The sequence below is a fragment of the Halichoeres trimaculatus genome, unplaced genomic scaffold (genome assembly GCF_033239565.1).
Source record: "Halichoeres trimaculatus isolate MK-OKI-2021-1 unplaced genomic scaffold, fHalTri1.1 fHalTri1_scaffold_18, whole genome shotgun sequence".
Lineage (NCBI taxonomy): Eukaryota > Metazoa > Chordata > Actinopteri > Labriformes > Labridae > Halichoeres > Halichoeres trimaculatus.
Genome location: NW_027437196.1, coordinates 7,021,274 through 7,041,743, shown reverse-complemented (window position 1 = coordinate 7,041,743; position 20,470 = coordinate 7,021,274).

Genomic DNA, 20,470 nt, shown 5'->3' with positions numbered 1-20,470 from the left:
CATTAATTTTAAATATGCTTTAATTTTAGATATAACTTTTTATTTTAGCCCAATTTGGGGTTAAAATGATAAATATGACAGGCTAGAAAACACAAACTGCATATGTTTTTAAGCAGCTGGTCATCTGCTGATTGTAACTGCTTCAATCTCACGTTTTAACTTTACTTTTGGCTTCCACTACTGACAGTTTGCTGCTCTGTGTTCACTGGTTGGTCTCTAACAGGGTCTGCTGTATATGGCTGAGCAGGTGGAGTTTGGTTGATGAAATACCAGCAAGATAACACACATAACATCATTCTTTGTATCACTGGATGAAATCTTTGCTGGTTGATTTTCACAAAGCACCAGAACTAGTCTGTGAGCGCTTCAGACTGACTCATGTGATCCATCATGAAGACAGATACATTGATGTGTGCAGTTATCTTTCCCGTCCTCCGTGGAGACAGGGCTGCAGATGAAGTGTTTACAGTTAGGATGCTGAGTGAGTGATCCCCAAACTCCTCTGAAGATATTGTTCTGGGACACAAACAAGGGAAAAAACAAGTTCAGCTGAGCTTGTTTATGACGTGAATAATCGCCCGTCGTCGCTCAGAACGAGGAGACGCATCAGAAGTGAAAAACCTCCCAGAAGGTTGGCTCATCCTTAACGTCGGGAAACTGTTGGAATGGTGGAGTGTTTATGATGATGTAAAACAGTCGATGTGAGGAGGAGAGACAGGCTGACAGTTTGATTAATGCGGCTGAAATCCTCTGGTAGGAAGGGGATGGATCGAACCGGCGTGATGTTCAATGAATTTGCAAAAACGTGACGCATCTGGTCGGCCGCAGGAGACGCGGACTGACGTGTTTGTTTGAGTCGGGGGGGAGACTCAGGTGTGATTCATCACAAACCAGGGACTCGCTGTGTCCGCACCATCCAAAAAAACAATCAAACTGCTCCAGGATCTGTTGTCGTTTTTCTGGAAGGAGAGATACCTCTGATGGTGCATCATGAGATGAAACCAGCTCTGAAGGGAAATAAAGCAGAAACTCGACAACATAATTTGAGAGCGTTATTCTTCGTTTTTTAAACACTCAGCAGTCAAAACTCTGACCCTGGATCCAGATCTGTAGGGAGACATACCACAGCTACCACAGGAGGCCTTACATTTCTGAGAGACAGAAATGCAGAAAGTGTTTTACTGCAGGAAGGTGATCATCTTACCCTCATAAAGAAAGAAATGACAGAAAGTTTCTGCAGAATCTCTCCTGTCAGCCCACCCCCCACCCAGCTGGAGACTCTACTGTGTCACTCTTTATCTCTATTTTCAGATTCTGAGGACTTAAAGGGATGCTTCAGTTTTGTATAATAAGTCAATCACTGATTTTGTATGTTATTTAACAAAAAAAGGCACAAATTTAGAGGAAGAAGTGTCTATTTTTGGTATAGCTGTTTAAAAAGCTCTCTCATCGCGTCATTTTACGTAACAAAAGGGACTCACGTTCTCTCACTCCGCTTTGAGCCATTGTGAATAACAGGTTGTCTTAAGTGAGATTGGGAATTTCGGGTTGTGTGTATTGTGTTTTTTCCTCAGTATTATTTAATTTGACCATCTATTAAGATGAATCAGATGTGTTTGGATGGATGGATAGATGCAGAAATATTAGCTTGACAGCACATCGAGTCCACTTTTTCAGACTTGGTGAGTTAGCTTTCTTGCTCCGATTCGTTTAGCGCAGCTGACAAGATGGGACTTTATTTCTGCATTGCTAACAAGAATCGCAGTCATGCATGGTGCCCATTTCTCTACAGGAAGATTCATATGATGGAGTCTAGGCACCGCTCTGTTGGTTATGGCTGCCTTTTGCAGCAGCTCTCTCTTCTTTGTCCAGTTCTTGTATTTTTTTTTCGTCTCTTTTTTGTAATCTTTGTATTTGGAGTGGATCATTACTTTGAATGGCTCATTTGTTGGTAATGGACACCAAACTTTTTGTCTTCAGTGATATTTTTACTATTATTGCTCCTGTGTTTGTCTGGAGATCCTACATGTAACCATGGCCACATTGTTTACATGTGAAATCACCTGTTAGCAGCCTGTAGCATGTCAATGCTAACTGGTGCAAGGCCTGATGTTTCCCCACAAGGTGAGGAGAAGTAGGTGAGGATGACGTGCTGGTTCTCAGGTGTGAGCTAAGAAGTGACGACATCGACCTGTCCTTCCATCCATCGTTATTGGGAACGTAAGATCTATCTCCAATAAGATGGATGAGCTAGCCGTGCTAACCCAGCAACTAAGGGAATACCAGAAGGAAGAGTGGCATCATGCTATTCACAGACATGGCTAGCACAGCTAACATCAGACACCAACGCCACATTGGAAGAGCTTCACCTGCTGAAGCTCAGTCCTGGACTCTGTGGAGGTGGAGGCTGGCTGAACTGGACAATGATGGACAAGCTGTCATCATCTATTTTCTTATGGAGCTTTTTGCACTTTCTATACACTTTCTTAATTTTGTTTTCTTGATTGCTGCTGTGACTTCAATGTTGTTGTACTTGTTACAATGACAATAAAGTTCTATTCTATTCTATTCTATTCTATTTTATTCTATTCATGGCACAATTCCCCTATCGGCGCACACTGTACAGGGGGCGATTTTTTTCTAACTCAGCAGTTTAGAACATATAAGAATTGTCTGATTGTCCAATCAGAGGTGCAGCTCAGCTCATGTGACTAACACGTGCCGTATAGCTGTTAAAAAGCTAGCTCAAAGCCTGCGTCATATCAAATATGGATATAACTTACTTGAAGTCAAGAGGACAATATAAATGTGTAAAGAGTGACTGAGGGTGGGAAAGTGAAAGGGCGTGTGTCGGTGTTCAAAGTGTCGGTTACATAACAAGCATGTGTAAGTAAAATGAGCGATCTCTAGGCGCTCTTAACAGGTCATTCCATTACATGAAATAGCGATATACAAGCTGCAACATAATCTTTATGTACCCCACTCCCTAAAAAACATACAGATCAGAGGCTTTGTCTATCTTGGCTTCCTCAACAAACAAACAAAAAAAAAAGCCCACGCCACGCCACTGGTCCTATGTTAATCAGAAAAGCTATCTTACTGTTTTATGTGCATATTGACACAACTCGTAGTCCACGCTTTATGTTTCCACTTTTAAAACAAAGTTTTAGGAGCTGGAGAGGAAAACAGGTCTGAAATCTCAAACTCAACACACACCCCTGTATCCGCTAAGATCGTGCCAGGCTGAGATGCAAAAATGTCTGATTTCCAGTTGTTTTTGGACAAACTGATCCAAAAAGTGGTCAGATTTTGGTGCTTGGCTCTAAAAATGAAGGCTCTTGGTGAGAAAAGGACCAGCCCAGCAGAGGATGGGATCAGAGCTGGGTGTTTCTCTGCTGACGTTTAGGTTTCAGACGTTTGTTTCTGTTAGTGTCAACTTCTACAGGAAGCTGGGAGCAGATGCTGAAGAGTATTTACGGGTGAGGAGTGACCTCTCTCTTTCTCTCACTCTTTTGTCTCTCCCTCTCTGTTCTTTCGTTCCCTCTTTCGCTCTCTGTTCTCGTCATGCTCGGCTGCTCAGTTGGCTGCCTCTGTGGTGAACTCGGTGTGTGTGAGAGAGAAATTCGGATGTACGTAACTCACCAGCTCTTTAAGTGTCCCTTATTCCCCAACATCTGGAGTGTGTGTGTGTGTGTGTGTGTGTGTGTGTGTGTGTGTGTGTGTGTGTGTGTATGTGTGTGTGTGTGTGCAGGAAACTAAAGGGGTTTTGTCCAGCCTAATGCTGAATGCAGACACAGCTCTATGAGAGAGACAGAGACTAATATCGCGTTCAGTAACTCTGAGGTCACAGTCTGACTTCACATCAGTGGAGACAAATGATACTTTTATTTTGAAGGGGTTATGCTATACATACTGTAGCAGGTGTGGTCACCTGTAAAGCTGCTCAGCGCCTCACACAGGAAACATAAGTATAAAATGTAGAGCACTTGGTGCTGTAAATGTCGCTGTTTTATGGCTGGGGCATGATGTTAGTTTGCTTTCCTGTCCAACATTTTAGCTGCAGAGTGAGACCTCTCAACAGTTCCTGCTCAGCTCTTTGACTCCTCAGCAGTGGCTCCTTGTAGCTCCAAAAAATATATATTATTAAAATAAAGATTTTTTATTTTCTTACAGAGGATATTGATGTTTAAAGATATTGACACTTAACAAAATCATACGTTAACATTTTGTTGAACTAAATATGCATCACATCTTGCATTAAAGCGTGTCACAGCTCTACTTCACCTCCTAAAACAGGGGTGGTCAATGTTGGGTGGGTGTACAGGTTGATACTTAAGTTTCAGTTTCTCTTCTCTAGTACGAAATTTAAACACACTAACACAGTAAATCTTGCTTTACAATTGGGAATGTTTTGATTTTTATTTTGTGTCATTTCGGTTATGCGTGAGAGGAAGTGTGTTGTGGCTCTCTGTAGTACCACGGTCATTTTTGTGGCTCTTGGTCTGTAACTGGTTGTCCACCCCTGTCCTACAACATCAACAGCCGACCAACTTTCCATGTAGCTGAGGCTAACCTCAGGTTTTACAGCCCTGGGAAGATAAATAAAACTACAAAAAAAAAAAATCTGGAAGAAAATACAGATTTTGATTCTGTGCGGATGGATTGTTTTAATTGCCACGTGCTTCATATACATACTTGGTATGTGGCAAGTCATCAGCAAGCAACAAAAATGAAGAGTTGAGCAATATTATCAATATTTTTTTTCTTAATTTAAGTATTATTTAAAAAATGTCAGAGTTGAAATTATTATTTTTTTAAAGTTTTTGCAAATTCTTAAAATTTAAAAATTTGGGGAAATTTTTGCAAATTTTTAAATTTTCATTTTTTTTATTTCTAGATATTTTTTTTGCAATTTTTGCAGACATATTAGAAACAAAAATACTTCTCATTAAGTTCGTATAATTTTTTCAAAAATATAATAATTCACTTGATTTAAACTATGTATAGAATTTATACTTTACAGACTTTATTGTTAAGATAAAGTAGATTTTGTTACTCTGGAATGACTTAAATCTACGTAAACTGAGTCAAAATGGCTCCTATGAAAGTAAAGGTTGCAGACCCCTGGTCTAGTGGATGAACTCTTTAGATTTAACAACCTAGAAGAAGCAAACTGGATAATTAAAAGTGTTTAAATTAGTGTTTTTTAGTTGCAAAGTACATCTTGAATGTCTTGTGACTGCATTTTCTCAGAAAGACTGATTTGTATAAATAACTGTATCGTCTGCATATGGTCGAAGCTTTGCATCAGTATCATTAAATCTCAAGCTTTTGACGTTAATTATGATTTTAGTAGGTCCCAGCATGGATCAAACTGACTAAAACTGTGCAGTTTATTATGTTTTTAAATAAATATGATCAGCCATCTTTTCCATGTCCTCTGGCGGCCATGTTGGAAAGAAAACAGGGACCGGACTTCCTGTATGGATCCTTGAAACAGTGACACTGTGACAGATCGAGATGTTCAGGGACAGACACGGTAAACTCAACCACCCCGTCTGACAGTCCTGACTCAGGACTCAGTACACTAAGTGACAATGACTGGACACACACACACACACACACACACACACACACACACACACACACTCACACACACACACACACACACACACACACACACACACACACACACACACACACACACACACACACACACAGGAAGTAACAGGGACGAGTTGCAGGTTCAGATGTAGCCGTGAGAGTGTGTGAGGTGTTCATGACAGAAATACACACAAGTTTAAACCAACACACAGAGAACACAGATGCCGTTGCGCACACACTCACACACACACACCCTGGACTCGGGACTCCCTCGTATGACGTCTACCAAGAGTCTCTTTGGAAACTACTTCCTGATGAGAGTGAGGGAGAATAGGAAAGAAAGAGCGTGACAAAGAAAGAAGACACAGAGAGGTGTTGTGCAGCTGCAGCAGCTGGATTTAACATTAAAGCAGCAGCGACCCACGATGCACTGCTCCACAAAGTGGTGAATAGGAGAAAACCTCCTCTCTCACACACACACATACACACCTGTCGCCTCCAGTCTGGACAGGATGTGTACTCCCCGTTGCCATGACAATGTCACTGTACTCGTCTTTTTTCCTCTCCTGCCTTCGCTCTGTCGTCGTTTCAGTCTGAGGGAGTGAGACGGAGATGGATTCACCAGAGACAGCGGGCTCTCTCTGATCGTCACACGTTACAAACTTTGACCTTAAACTCGACAGTGAGGAGTTCAGACCGGCTATAAAACAAACTCAGGGAACTGGTTCAAAATTTTTATTTCATGTGTCACTGACCTATTTTTGTCTGAACACAGAGTATCCAACTGTTTATTTACAAGACTGTGTTACCATGTTAACTTAAAATGCTGCTCTATGTAGTTTTTTATTAACTGTATTTTATATAGGAGTTATTGGAGTTCTTAGTAACTCTAGAGTAGCTTATGGTTAGCTACAATCAACTTAGCGGCCAATATAAACCAGTGAGTCAATGTGTCAACTTACACTAGATCCAGTCTGTTGCGGTCCAGCTGCGTCCCTGCTTGGGCAGGTTAGAGCAAGCCACCCAAATTTGCTGGATGTTGGAGCTGTTTAACCCTGACCATAGACTGTACATAGAGTGGACAGCGTGGCTCCGCTATGTACCATTGTACGCCATTGTATCACTTCTTGACTCTACCTCTCGACATATTTTACAATCCCTGCAAAAAAATACACAAGAACGGCAGCTGTTAATCATCGTCAAACGTGACGTAAAATATTGTTTTTAACCGAAACTTTTAAGTATAAAGAGGACTTGAATACAAGACAGCCAAATGATATCATCAAATCACCACAACAACTGGACATGAGAAACATTTCTACCAGGTGTATTTATTTTTCAAAGTTTGACCACAGCCCATCTGGAATGACTGGAGAGACAAATTTCTTTTACCTATACTGCAGCCAGCCACAAGGGGGAGCAGTTTTTATGGAGACCTCACTCCTGTGGTCCGTCAATGGTCATGACTCCAACAAACCAACATTATGTGGGTTTGTTTTTAGAGGGACCAGGCCAGAAGCCAACGTAGTTGAGGTTTTACAGCCCAACATGAATGAAGAAAAGATCACTAATGGAGTGAGAAGGGACTGTAAAACCTCAAACCTGTTGACTCCTGGTCTGGCTCCACTCATTATGTGTGATGTGTCTCATCTGCCAGTTTTGAGCTAAGATCCATGTGTCTAACGAGTTTCTCTTTCACTATCTTTTAAAAAACCAGCAGATACTGTGCGTTTTACCAGTGTTCTCTCAATGGCCAGCAGAGCTAGACTGCTTTAATGGCTTTGGCCCATTGTGTTGCGGGTGTAAGACTTGAGCTGCTTTAAGCAGGAGAAGCTCCTCTCTACAGAAGATGCTCCGGTGGAGGGTTATACTTCAAGATTGCTGACTGGCTCATTTCACTCTCAATCAAAAAGGGATTCGGCCTCAGACAGATCATCCAATCATCATGCAGAAGCCCAGCATCCAGGCCAGCCCACTGCCTCATAGACCCCCAGAGACGCTGAGCGTCCGATGGGCGGGACAAAGCCCAGTGTTTATCCAATGACTGTCCAGTTTCCACAGTGGAACAACCCACTCTACGCTTCCCCGCTGAAGTCAGAAGACGCTCAGAGTCCGACTGTGTTTAAGCGCTGAGACGCTGCAGAGATGAATGAGAAGGAGGTGGAGCCAGTTACCTGCGATAGGAGCTGATTCTGAACAAAAGACGAAGGAATTCTAGCGCAGATTTTGTCAATGAAATGTACACACAGCAGAACATATCACCACTTTTTGGGGGACATTTTAGGGGAAACTGAGCTTCCCTTGCAGTCTTAGAGCAATCGCCACTGTTTGAAAGTCACTGTTTTTTTTTAGGTAGTTTCCGATCACAACTTCCTGTCCCGCTCGATCTTCCCTACGCTGAATTTTTGCGTCACAGCTCTGTGTCTGTCAAAAACAGGATGGCTGCGTTTTACCTGCGGATCCTGTGTAAGTGGACTCATTGATTTGAATGAGTCCTATTTGATCCGTTTGCCGTCATGGAAGGCAGACACATCCAGTGTATTTTAGCCGTTAGACGAGGTGGGTTTGGTGTATTCCTGGTGTAAGTCTTCTTAGTGTGTTGTTATCAGTCAAGTAACAAATGTGTTTGTAGCAAAAACTGACTTTTCTTGGTTAATTCCATCCCTCAGAGGAGATCCTGTTCATCTGTTTGTGGTGAGTCTGAGTTTCACTGTAAACAGTAGGTTACACCAGGGCTTCAATGTGGCTTGGTTGAGAGGTATGAAGCTGAAAAACATTGATTTTCTTGTAAATTTCTTGTTACTTACAGCAGTCAGGTCTTTCCTCAAGAAGAGAAGAAAAGTACTTTTCAAGTGTTTGTTGATATGAGGTCTACAGAAGAGGAAGAGGAGGATTAGGTCAGTAGGCGTTTTAAAATTCTGTGACAGAGGCCAGAACTCTGACCTTGATCTCAGAATAATAAAACCCCTCCTTTAGCTCTCCACACCGACTGTTTTTCCTGCTAAAACCTGATTGGCTGATACTCCAGGCACTCAGGTCACCCCTCACACATATTAAAGGATAGTATTTCATTATTTTGGCCTCGATTGTAATAAGTATATAAGATTATGAGGCAGTGTTACTGTAGCTGTAGTCTAAATGACCCACAGCGTGCTGCTCTGGGTAAAGCTATCAGAGAAAACTGCTTCACAGACTGAAGTAAGTTAAAGTCCCGACATGAGAAAAGATGATTATGGTGCTTCACAAACAGACGACCCACCAGCACCAGTGCCAGTTCCCACAGATCCCACCGGGCCCCGAGCAGAGGCGACTTCACCGCCACCGTGGGCCGAACCTGTCAGCGAAGAGAGCAGTACGGGGGACGATAAAACAGACCGAGTGAAAGGACGAGAGTGGAAACAAAGTGGAGTTATGAGGAACCCACCTGTTTCCTCACAGAAGCACAGCCGCTCTGTGTGTCGGCTGTGAAAGCGCTCAACCAGCTGCCAAAATAAAAGTCTGACGCTCTTCGGGCTGCTTCAGTTTCAACATGAGAACCCGCGGCCGCCATCTGAGAGCGCAGCGACGTCTGCGCTCTCAGCCGGTGATGGATGGATCGCAGGAAAATCTCCTCAGGTGTGTTTTCATGACGACTGAACGAAAACAGTTTTTACAGCCACGGAGCTGAAGATGAGGAGATGATGAACTTCAGCCGTTCAGGTCAGAAGAAGCAAAAACAGGTTAGCGTATTAAATAAATTAACTTTATAAACAGTGGTTGAAATAAAAATGACATGATCGCTCTATCATTAAATACTCTGTGGTGGTATAGCTGTCAGTTTCACACAGGGGGATTTTACTACAACAAAAACTGCAGTTTGAAGACTTTATTCGAGCTGCAGTTTCTGGTCGGGCTCCAAATGTCTCTGTTAGACGGAGGATACATGTGTGAATCACACAAACTCAACCTGCAGACCAGTTCCTGCCGTGTTAATGTACTCATTGCATGAATGTTGGTTTTAGACCACCTGCTTTGTGAATCAGTAGATAGGTTTAGGATAGAGAAGCTTTGACACATCTTCGACTGTTGATTTGTTTAAAAGTTGGGTGGGTTGCTTTTTGAATCTTTGTTCGACTACGCCTGACTTTGACACCGAAGTCTGCGAGGAAGTTGATGGACCACCACAGCTTATATTGTCAAATTTTAGTGTTACATAATTAAAGTTGTCAAAATTTTAAAATGTGATGAGATTCATGATTATATTAAATCCTGATGTTACATAATTTTAAGTCAAAATGTACAAGATTAAAGGGCAACTCCGTTTTTTTGACACCTGGACCTTATTTATAGGTGTGTGCATGCTCATATACTCGCTCAGACAAACATCGTGCAGCTCGGAGTCCTTCAGAAGTTATTTAGATCCAACCGATTTTAGCCGCACTTAGCGGGGGCCACGGCAAGGGAGCTTCAGCGCAGGACATAATCTCTGCAAAATCGCTCATTTCGACTATATATTTTTTCATCCATCGCTATCCATCGTTATCACAACACTGTTGACAAGCGCACCACCAGTTCGCATTGAGTCGTGGACGTGCTCCTGTTTGTTGATCTCGAGCCAGCTCTTCGTCTCTCTCCCTCTGCATCCTCTCCTTCAGTGAGGAACATAATCTCTGCAAAATCGCTCATTTCAGCTATATTTTTTCATCCATCGCCAGTGTTATCATAAAGTCAGCTCGTCTACCGTCTTCAGACAACGACTTCGAGTTTGACGGTTGTCCTTACCAGTTTGAGCCTGAGTACACGGACGAGGAGCTCCATGAAAGAAGGATGCAGAGGGAGAGAGACGAAGAGCTGGCTCGAGATCAACAAACAGGAGCACGTCCACGACTCAATGCGAACTGGGGTGCGCTTGTCAACAGTGTTGTGATAACGATGGATAGCGATGGATGAAAAAAAATATAGCCGAAATGAGCGATTTTGCAGAGATTATGTCCCGCGCTGAAGCTCCCTTGCCGTGGCCCCCGCTAAGCGCGGCTAAAATCGGTTGGATCTAAATAACTTCTGAAGGACTCCGAGCTGCACGCTGTTTGTCTGAGTGAGTATATGAGCATGCACACACCTATAAATAAGGTCCAGGTGTCAAAAAACCGGAGTTGCCCTTTAAAGAAAAAAAAAAAAAAGTTTTAATGTAAGAGATTGAAGTTGAAAAAAGGAGAATTATATAGATTAAAGTAGTAATAAAGTTTTGTTACATAATAAAAGCAAAAAAAATTGTAATGTAATGAAAACAATGTAAAAAACAAATCTTGAATAGACTACATTAAAGTTGAAAAAGTATCGAGTCAACTCAACTTCAACTTTATTACAGTCCGGTGGAAAAATCGTTTTACAGCAACAGAAGTACATGATAACACATAAATCATAGACGTATGACAAAAATCAGGAAAAATCCTGAACTCAAGTGGAAAAGGACAGCACTTAAACCACAAAATGCCTAAGACTTATGCTGCAGCCACACTGGACGCTAATTGACAAATTTAGCAATGCGCGAACGCCCGAGTCTGGATGCTGGACTATTTTGACAAGCTGAGGGGCCCGCTCATTATAGATTAATAGATATCTCTAAAATAAGTTGGGAATACTTTATGTGTGTGCATATTCATCTCCCAACAAACCTCTACATTCAACCCCTGAGGGGCCTGCTGCCTCTTGCTGGTAATCCACCTCCACTGGCCCTGCCTGGCTGTTCCCTGAGACCTCATCCTCGACCCCTGACCCATGTTCCCGGAGGTCTCCCTGGGGATAATGACGGGGTCGAGGAATGAGAGGACCGCAGAGAACTTCCATCTTTTCCCTGGCTCTGCCCCTGCCTCGCTCCTTCCTCCTATCTATCAGACTCAAAACTCCACTGAGGAAAACACAGTCGGACTCAGTAATGACCCGTGCAGGCAAATCCAGCTGGGAACGAATATTTACAGAACTTACCTTCAAAACCTGTCCCCTCAGAGACTTTCACCCAAGCCTGCTCCTTTTGTTCCGGTCTCTGTAGAGTACACACGTCGTATCAACTTCTCCTCCATCTTTCAATGACGTTGGGGGGGAATGTCATCGCTGATTGGCTGCCGTGGCACAGCCTCACGCAAATTTGTGTCGGAAGTTCAATATTTTCAACTTGAGAGTAGAGGCGTCTGACGCCCCAAACACGCCGTGCCAAATGTGTCCAACGTGCCGTCCGGGGCAAATCTGCGTCCAAACGCAACTTTGTATAAAATCTTGACACTAATTTGTGTCCAGTGTGGCCGTATCATAAGAATCAGGCAAAACTTATAAAGTGCATTCAGTCATCAAAGTTCTGTGCAGTAGATAAATAAACAGTAATGAAGAACATACAAGACTCACCATCACTGTATCGTCTGCAAACAGATTAAACGTTGTGATATATGGGATAAAGTTTATAAAAAAGTTGTATGCTAGGAGGACCAAGTCAAAATGAAGTTGTTGTGTTACAAAATAAAGTTAAAATAAAGTCAGAATGTTGCAAGTTTAAAAATTACATAAGAATGTAAAGTTAGGATAATGAAGAATGTAAAGAATAAATGTTGGACAGAAAAGATTTTAATGGATGAGTTTAAAGTAAAAAAAAAAAAAAATCGTAATTTTGCAATTAAAAAATAAAGAAAAAATTATGCAAAGTAGGAGGTTAAAGTCGTAAAAGTTTTGTAAGAAATGTACGAAATAAAACTTAGGACAAAAAAACATAGTTAATATTGTGAGCTAAAATGCTTAATAAAGTTGTATGTTACAGAATTAAAGTCGTAAAAAAATATCTGTAATATTGCGACATTAAAGCTGGAATAAAGTGATAATATTATGAGATAAACCAGTAACGGCAGAGGTTGACCAACCACCACTGTGTTATATGGATAAGTCCCTGTTTTCATGGATGTGGTCCCATTGTTTGTTCTGCCCCCTAGTGTCAGTGTTGGCCATTGCTGGTTTCCCCTCTGTTCTTGATAAACGCAGAATAAAAGTTGAATTATATATTTTTTTAAGTTACATCAGTTGGGATGAAGCGATCAAACCACACACAGAAAGATTAAAAAGGACTCCAGTGAACTGAGTTAAATGAGGTCAGATGGAGGAGCGCTTAGGGAGAGAAAAATCTGATCCGAAACAGAAGAAGAAGTGAAGGGTGGGGTTTTAATGACCGTCATTACAGCTGAAAACAGGAACAGTGAGTCACCTTCGAACTGCGGACGTCCCGACACTCAACACCAAACTACAACCAACAGCTGCAGACAGTTTGTTCCATCACCGGATCATTTTAACCAGAAACAGACTCGGAGGAGATTTACTGCAAAGGATTACGACTGAGCACACAGAAGATTACAGCTGCATAATAAAATAAAAACATTATTATTTAATGAATTAAGGGATTTAAATGGTTGAATGTGAAGGCACTGTTGCCTCATGTACATAAGGACTTTCATCTCAAGGAGGAGTGTGGGCTGCACCGCAAATCTTCTACGTAACTAAGGAGTTGAAGACAGAGCTTAGCCAGACATGATCATCAAAAGAATGAATTGTTTGTATGCAAGAAGTTCTGGCCCCTCTCTGGGAGCTCCCTGCCCTTCCTCATGCCTAAATGGGACGCCAAAACCTGAGGTGGAGAGAGCACATCTCCTTCTCTTTCATATGGATACACAAAGAACCGGGAAAGGGAGGGCAGGCTTCCCTTCTCTTTTATGTCTTAACATTCAGAGCTTAGACAAGGAGAGCACTCTTCTTCATATCTATACATCTATAGCAAAGGAAGGCAGAGCACACCTCTCTTCTTTATGTGAATCTGTGGAAAGCCAAAGCGCGGAAGGCACACTTCTCTTCTCTTTTATATCTCAACATTCAGAGCTAAGACAGAAAGTACACTCTTTTTTTTGTATCTGAACATTTAAAGCCAAGGCAGGGAGAGCACACTTCTCTGTTTTTATCCAAACATTCAGAGCTAAGATAGGAGAAACACTCTTTTTTGTATCTAAACATTCAAAGCCAAGGCAGGGAGAGCACCCTTTTTTCTTTTATATCTAAACATTCAGAAGTAGGACAGGGAGAGCGCTCTTCTGCAGATCTGTACATCTAAAGTAAAGGAAGGTAGAGCGCACTTCTCTTCTTCACATGAATCTGTGAAAAACCAAGCAAGGAGAGCACACTTCTTTCTTTTATATACCGAAATATTCAGAGTTAAAATAGGGATTACACCCTTTTTGTATTTATACATTTAAAGCCAAGGAAGGTAGAGCACACTTCCCCTCAATTTTTACTGTCCAAACATTCAGAGCTAAGATAGTGGGCACACTTTTTTTGTATCCACACATCTAAAGCCAAAAAAGGGAGAGCACACTTCTCTTCCTTATGTTGTGCCATGAAATGCCAAAGCTGGCAGAGCACACTCTTCTCTTTGTGGGTGTTTCTATGAAGCCAAGGCATGGAGAACACAATTCCCCTATTTTTAGTGAACATAAATTAAAACACAAGGCAGGGAGAGCATCAGCAAAGACCCTTGCTTAGAGAAATGGGTTAGCATCACTGGCATCAGAGCATGTGTGAAGAATGGAGTGGCGACAATTTGTGGTCCTTGCTCCCAAAGGTGCCTCCGAAACTCCCACTTAAAGTCCCAATGTGCCCTCTCTGTTACTGTTTTCTGCTGATGTGCTCGTCCTGCTATAGGACACTGTGATAGGTGGGAGTTGCTGATCTACCCATGCATCAGTTTGTTTGTGTTATTGTTTATTTTTTGGGTGATTAAATGTGTTGGTTTAAGTCCAACACGCAACATCGGACAAACTAATTAATTTAGGCACGTGTTCTTGAAGAAGTCCACTGAATTTTCGGGGGAAATTTATGCATTTTTCAAAAAAATAGGTCCAACATTGCAGGTAGGCCTGGTTTAGCTGAGTCACATGAGGTCAGAACATCCACCAATCACAGCCACTCTTTTATTTCCTCCTTTATTTGTGTTGATAGTCATTTCTCTCCATCTATTCTTTCTCTAAACTCTGTCACCACTTAACAACCCAGCGCATCAGGCGTGACTCAGTCCAATTGTAATCCACCGATCCCCCCCCTCAACCCCCCGTCCTTGGCCTGAACCCCGACAGTGAACGCTGGAGATCAGAAGCAGGGTTCTTCCACTAAACAATACGGAGGTCCTGTGAGAGCCCGGCAGAGGGTCTGCCCCCGCTGAGGCCGGTCACGTTTTGTCCTCTCTGACTCAAACAGAGACACATGTCCTCTTCATTCACTGTGTCACAGCTTGATCACTGACCAGGAATCAGGAGCTGCTTCCTCTCTGACCTTTGTGGAGCTGTCTTCTTCTTGCATGTTTTACATTCGTTTTTCTAAAACTTGGCCAGTTTCAGAGTCGGAGAGAAAAACAAGTGAGTCTCAGTTGGTTGGCCTTCCAGTATTACATAGGCTGAAAGTGGTGACTTGTTGATGCTTCCACTGAAACAATCATGTTCCCATTAGCTGTTGGAAAGCGACTCCTTGTAGGATTTTCTGAGACGTGCCAGTCAGTCTGAGGGTTGCAGTGTTAAAGACCCAAAGAGGAAAGCAAAGATGGTCTTGATTATGGATGTAGACCGTGATGTCACCCATTGGTTTGCTGAGTTTCTTTTTAAGGCTTTAATTATGCAAACCTTGTAATTTTAGTGTCTCTAAAACAAAGTTATAAATTCTGGTGCTTCTGCAGACAGCCTCAAGTGGACACTCAAGGAACTGCAGTTTTTAAAATTTTTCATTTCTGCTGTAAACATGGGGCTCCGTGCAAGCTGACTCATTGTTTGAGGTACCCTCTAGTGGACACCAGAGGAACTGCAGGTTTTTTGCTTTTCTGCCTGAGTTTCAATTTTTTTAATGACTTAAAAACTCTTTGATTTGACTTATTTACATCTTTTTCTGAGAGAAAGGATCTGATAGGTCGCCCCCTGCTGGCTGGAGGAATAACTGTTGGTTCAGGTCCAGTAAAGACTATGGGAACAACACCACAGATAATTTATCCCTCACAGGTGAAACAATTTAAAGGTTGAACGTGTTGAAATCACACACTTACACAGGAGAACAGGTCATGGTATTTCTTCCTGTCCGCCTGTGAGGCCTGCCAGCTCGTAAAAACAGGTTTCAGATAGTTTCCGCCCGAGTGTTTGAAACATACTGACCTCCAGAAAGCGAACAACACACATGAAACAAAAGAGAGGGAACAACTGAGCGAGGGAAGGAGGGGAGGGAGGAGGGTCATCCCGGGTAAACTGGGCCTCACATCATTCAGAGGAAACAACAGGGAGACGACAGACGGTCACAGAGACGGCACATGAACAGGGCGAGGACATCCGACTGTGGACCGCGGTTTCTGAGGGAAAATATGCAGTAAGTGACAAATGAAACAAAGCTGAAGCAGGTGAAGACGAAAAAAAAATGTTCATAGATTCATATTTAAAGTTGAAGTCCTGAGCGTGACTCAGCGATTCAGGTTTACTAAACCCTCCGTAACCTCACATATGGTGATCTGTGGGCCTCAGGTCACTTGAATCTATTGTACAGTGCACTGACAGTCCTCAATGGCTCAAAGCAGAAACAGTAAAGAGGACCTCAGACTTACCTCACAGGAACTCTGGATGGACCAGGTCATGTATAACGGAGACAAAGCGGACTCCTGAGTGACCCGAGCGCCAAAGGAAGCAGGACACAAAGCTGTCATTCATACACAAACCTAATTTCACTAAAAATGTGTTTGTGTGTGCGTCTGTCACAAGCATAAAGACGCGAAACAGGGTCAGCGAAAATGAATGACTTCAAACGGTACACACCTAATTTGGACCCAGACTTTACAAAATATTTTAGAAACAGGCTGAAAATACACAAACAGGCGCATAGACCCCCGAAATTCCAGCAGAACGCTGAAGCCGAGTCGTTTTAAACATGCCACAGCTTCATAAACCACGGAAAATAAAAAAAAAATAGAGCTAAAAGTAAATGCACTCAGTGACATCACTGTAATGGCAGAGTTCCTGGGAGCTGAGGTCACCAGCTAGGTGCTTGCTAAGTCCACTTCTGCCCACAATTTGTTCACTGACATAGTTTGTGCCCATCAAACGCCAAACTGTTTTAAGACTTTTTTTACTTAACTTGCATGAATAACTTGTTTCATCCATGATTTTACCCAAAGATGTGAATCTCACCAGAGCAGAGTGGTTTCTTTTTGTCCTTTCTGAGGTCAGTTTTAAAAACATTGTAAAGTGAAGTCAGGTATGCTAATTGGGGCAGTGCTAACGTGCTAGTCCAACACATCGCTGGACTTAATTGGTAGACAAAGGTTGTCACACCATACCAGTTATTCCCTATCCCCTTTCCAAGGTTGATCTTGACCACATAGAGAGGTGTAGTTGGTTCTGCTAATTGGTGCAATGCTAATTTGCTAATTTAATCGATAGCTGGTATCACCAACAGTCAACAGTTTTCACAACTTCTTAGAAAATCCAGCCTCATAACTCATTATCCTAAAGTGAGCCCCTTGAACATTCCCATTTTCATACAAACAGGTAGAACCACTGATTCAGAAAGGCCACTCTCAACACATTTTGTCTGATATTTTAGAGACAAATGAACCTCAACTTGTCCATTCAGTCATACAACTCTGGAAGATCGCCATACTGGTTGGATATTGTGGAGTGGCTAGTTCGCTGAAGATCAGATTTTTTAATTGTCACAAAAAAGTGAATGAAGAGTGAAAATACAGGAGAGCCTTGAACAGGTCATGAATTTGCACCATTACCACATGTAACTTTTTCAATTAATACAACTTGCATTGCCTAATTTACAAAATATGGCTAATGATTCACTTACAAACTAGAAAATCACACAGAGAGCGCAGACCTCCACCAAGCATATTGTGATCGTCACACTTTAGTCCTACTTTAATGTTATACTCCCTTTCAGCAGACTGTCTGCTACAATTTGGTGTCAGTTGCAGGTTTGTACGATAATTTGTTTCCTGACAGTGTTGAAAATTATGATGACCCAGTACATATTTCATATTCCAGATCTTAGTGTCCAGAATATTGCCAGGATCTGGATCGTACTTTTACATCTGTCAGAAATTATGGTGACCTTGTCTTGTATTGTTTTGCAAAGCAATCCGACCATTTATGGTGGAGTTATATACACATATGGTGAAAACGGCCCTATCTCACAATGATAAAGAATCCTTTAAAGAAGTCCTGGATCCAGACGGTGGTCCGGATCACCTCCAAAATTTAATCACTTCTTCTTTATGCTATTTTGAACATTTCCTGAAAATTTCATCAAGATCCATTTGTTACTTTTTGAGTTATGTTGCTCACAGACAAACAGACAAACGCTCCCAAAAACATTACCTCCTTGGCGGAGGCTAAACTGGTTTATTTGTGTTTGGCATGAGCACAACATAAGGCAGTGGTTCCCAGACTTTTTTTGCAGTTGATCTTTTGGTGGATAAGCTACAGGACAGTTTTACAAAGGATGCGGTTAAAATTATTCATAGATGTGACGTCCAGCTTCCAGATGTTATATGAATGGATGGACTTCAGTTGGTGGAAGTCAAGGTGAGGGCATGGGATGACTCATTGTAATTTCCGTCTTTGTTTCAGTAGTGGTGAGTTTCAGAGTGAAAAGAATTGGCCAGCTTCACTGAACGTGCCTCCTGTTGTAACTCTGGGGCCATCCCTTGGGGTTATGTTGCCAGTTCGGGCCAAATTCCACCAGATCCGCCTCCGCTTCATCACGTCATTTAGAGCTGATGGGTTTCGATTCCAGTCAATGTGTTAGCTCGCGCTGGCTCCGCTCTGTTTCACAAAGACGTATTGTTATTTCTCTATCCTGACTTTGTTTTAGCAAGAGGCAGCCAGTCTCTCGTAGTGGAAACTCAAAGGTCATTTCAGTGCGTTTGTCGACCACCCTAAAGACTGACAGGTGATAAAAGACCTGAAGAGCTGTGCAGACCTGGAGAGGAACTTTGAAAGTGTTTTACCTTCAGTCCTCCAGGACACAGCTTTAGATCCTGAGTGTGTGAGTCAGACGAGTCCCTCCTGTTTTGATTTCTGATATCAGATTTATCGGTGACAGAAACTGGCTTTTGGATGCAATGCATGCGGTTGTGTTTGGCTCCGAGTCAGTCAGTGTGAGAAAAAACAAACGCACAAGTCTAAGTCACCGTTTCCTCTCTGACTCAGACTAAATCAATCAAAAACCATCTGGCCTTGTTTTCAGCCTGACATCCTCCAGCAGGCCAAAGTCTCGCCAAGACGATGGAAACAAGATGGTGGCGGCGGCGGTCAGCACAGGCCAGCGTCTCTGCAGCCACCAGGACTGAAGACTAGGCTGACTGAGATCTTTTGTGTGGAGGTAATGTGGAACACATTGTTGGAGCAAACCTAGAAAGAGATGCTTGGCCTGATAGCAGACACATACGAGTCTGCAAAGGTTTAAGAGGCAGGCTTCATATGGTTCGCTAACGTTACGCATGTTTCTGATGTCTTTCATGTTGTTGCGTTGCGGTGTAAAATGTGCACGGGGAAAATGTCATAATCCAATCTGGACTCGATGATTCAGCTCTCTATGAAGGGTATTTCCAAACAGCCCCGAGGAAACTTCTCATAACCTTGAAATCTGAAAATCAACGCGTTTGTTCACAGTTTAAAGCTGCAGTGTGTCGAAATGTGGGAATATTTATCAATAGCTTGTGTTCAGATACAAGACTTGGGTGCTTTCTTGCTCACCCCTCATGTTGAGGAAGGTACGGTAGCCTCCGCTGTATAAATAAATAAAGATTTATTGATTGATAAGAAGCTCCTGTGGTGCATTATATTTAAGATGCTCCCTTTGTTACCATTTTTTTAACCATATAAACATCAATTCATTCTTTTTTTTTTTTTTGCACACAACTAGTCTTTTACATCATCCAACAAGCAGTGTTGTCACCTTGAAAATAATTCAGATTACTGATTACTCCGTCATAAAGTAACTTAATTACTTTACTGATTACTTGATTTTAAAAGTAACTAAGTTAGATTACTTGTTACTTTATTAGTTACATTCAGCAGCTGCCAACAACACCTGCAGGTGCATAATTTGGCAAAATTTTGTGGACATGTTTTGTTTTAAAGGAACATGCAGACATTGGTAGTTGTGAAATGTTTACCGTACAATTGAAAAGAAAATATTCATTTTATACATTTAGAATTTCAAAATGCAGTACTGTTTTTGGTGCATTACAGCAGTTTAGATTCTTTTTTTTAACACTTTGTTTTAGTCTAGTTTGGTTTTTATCAGTTTTTTTTTTCTGTTAAAGCTGTTGTCTGTTGATCCTGTATTTGTAATACAAAAAAAAAAAAAAAAAGAAAATAGCGTGACTGGAGTATGGGCTCACATAACCCTCAATACTTTACATCCCTTACTTATGTTTATATTTTTTATTTTCTTTTCTTCTTCTTCTTTTTTAATTTTGGCAGTTTTGGTCCTCCATATCCTCAGGCACCCCAGTCTAAAAAGTCTGGGCACACCCCTGCTTTTCACCGGGTGCCTCGTTGTAGCCTACGTTATGTTGCTCTGCTCCTTAACAGATGGATTAAAGCTAAACAGAGGGTTCAGCTCTTGGAATAGAAGGAATGACAGTGAAAGACGGGATTCACCTTTCCTCCAGGTAAAAGTCAAACAACTTCTCAAGCGTTTATGGCCGCAGTGCGCTGATCTCTCTCGAATAGATTCCTAAATGTTTCAGTCAAAGATCTTAAGAGCATTGCCAGCTTAGGGTGTACAACAAACCTTAATACTGTCATCTTTAGCTGACACACAACTT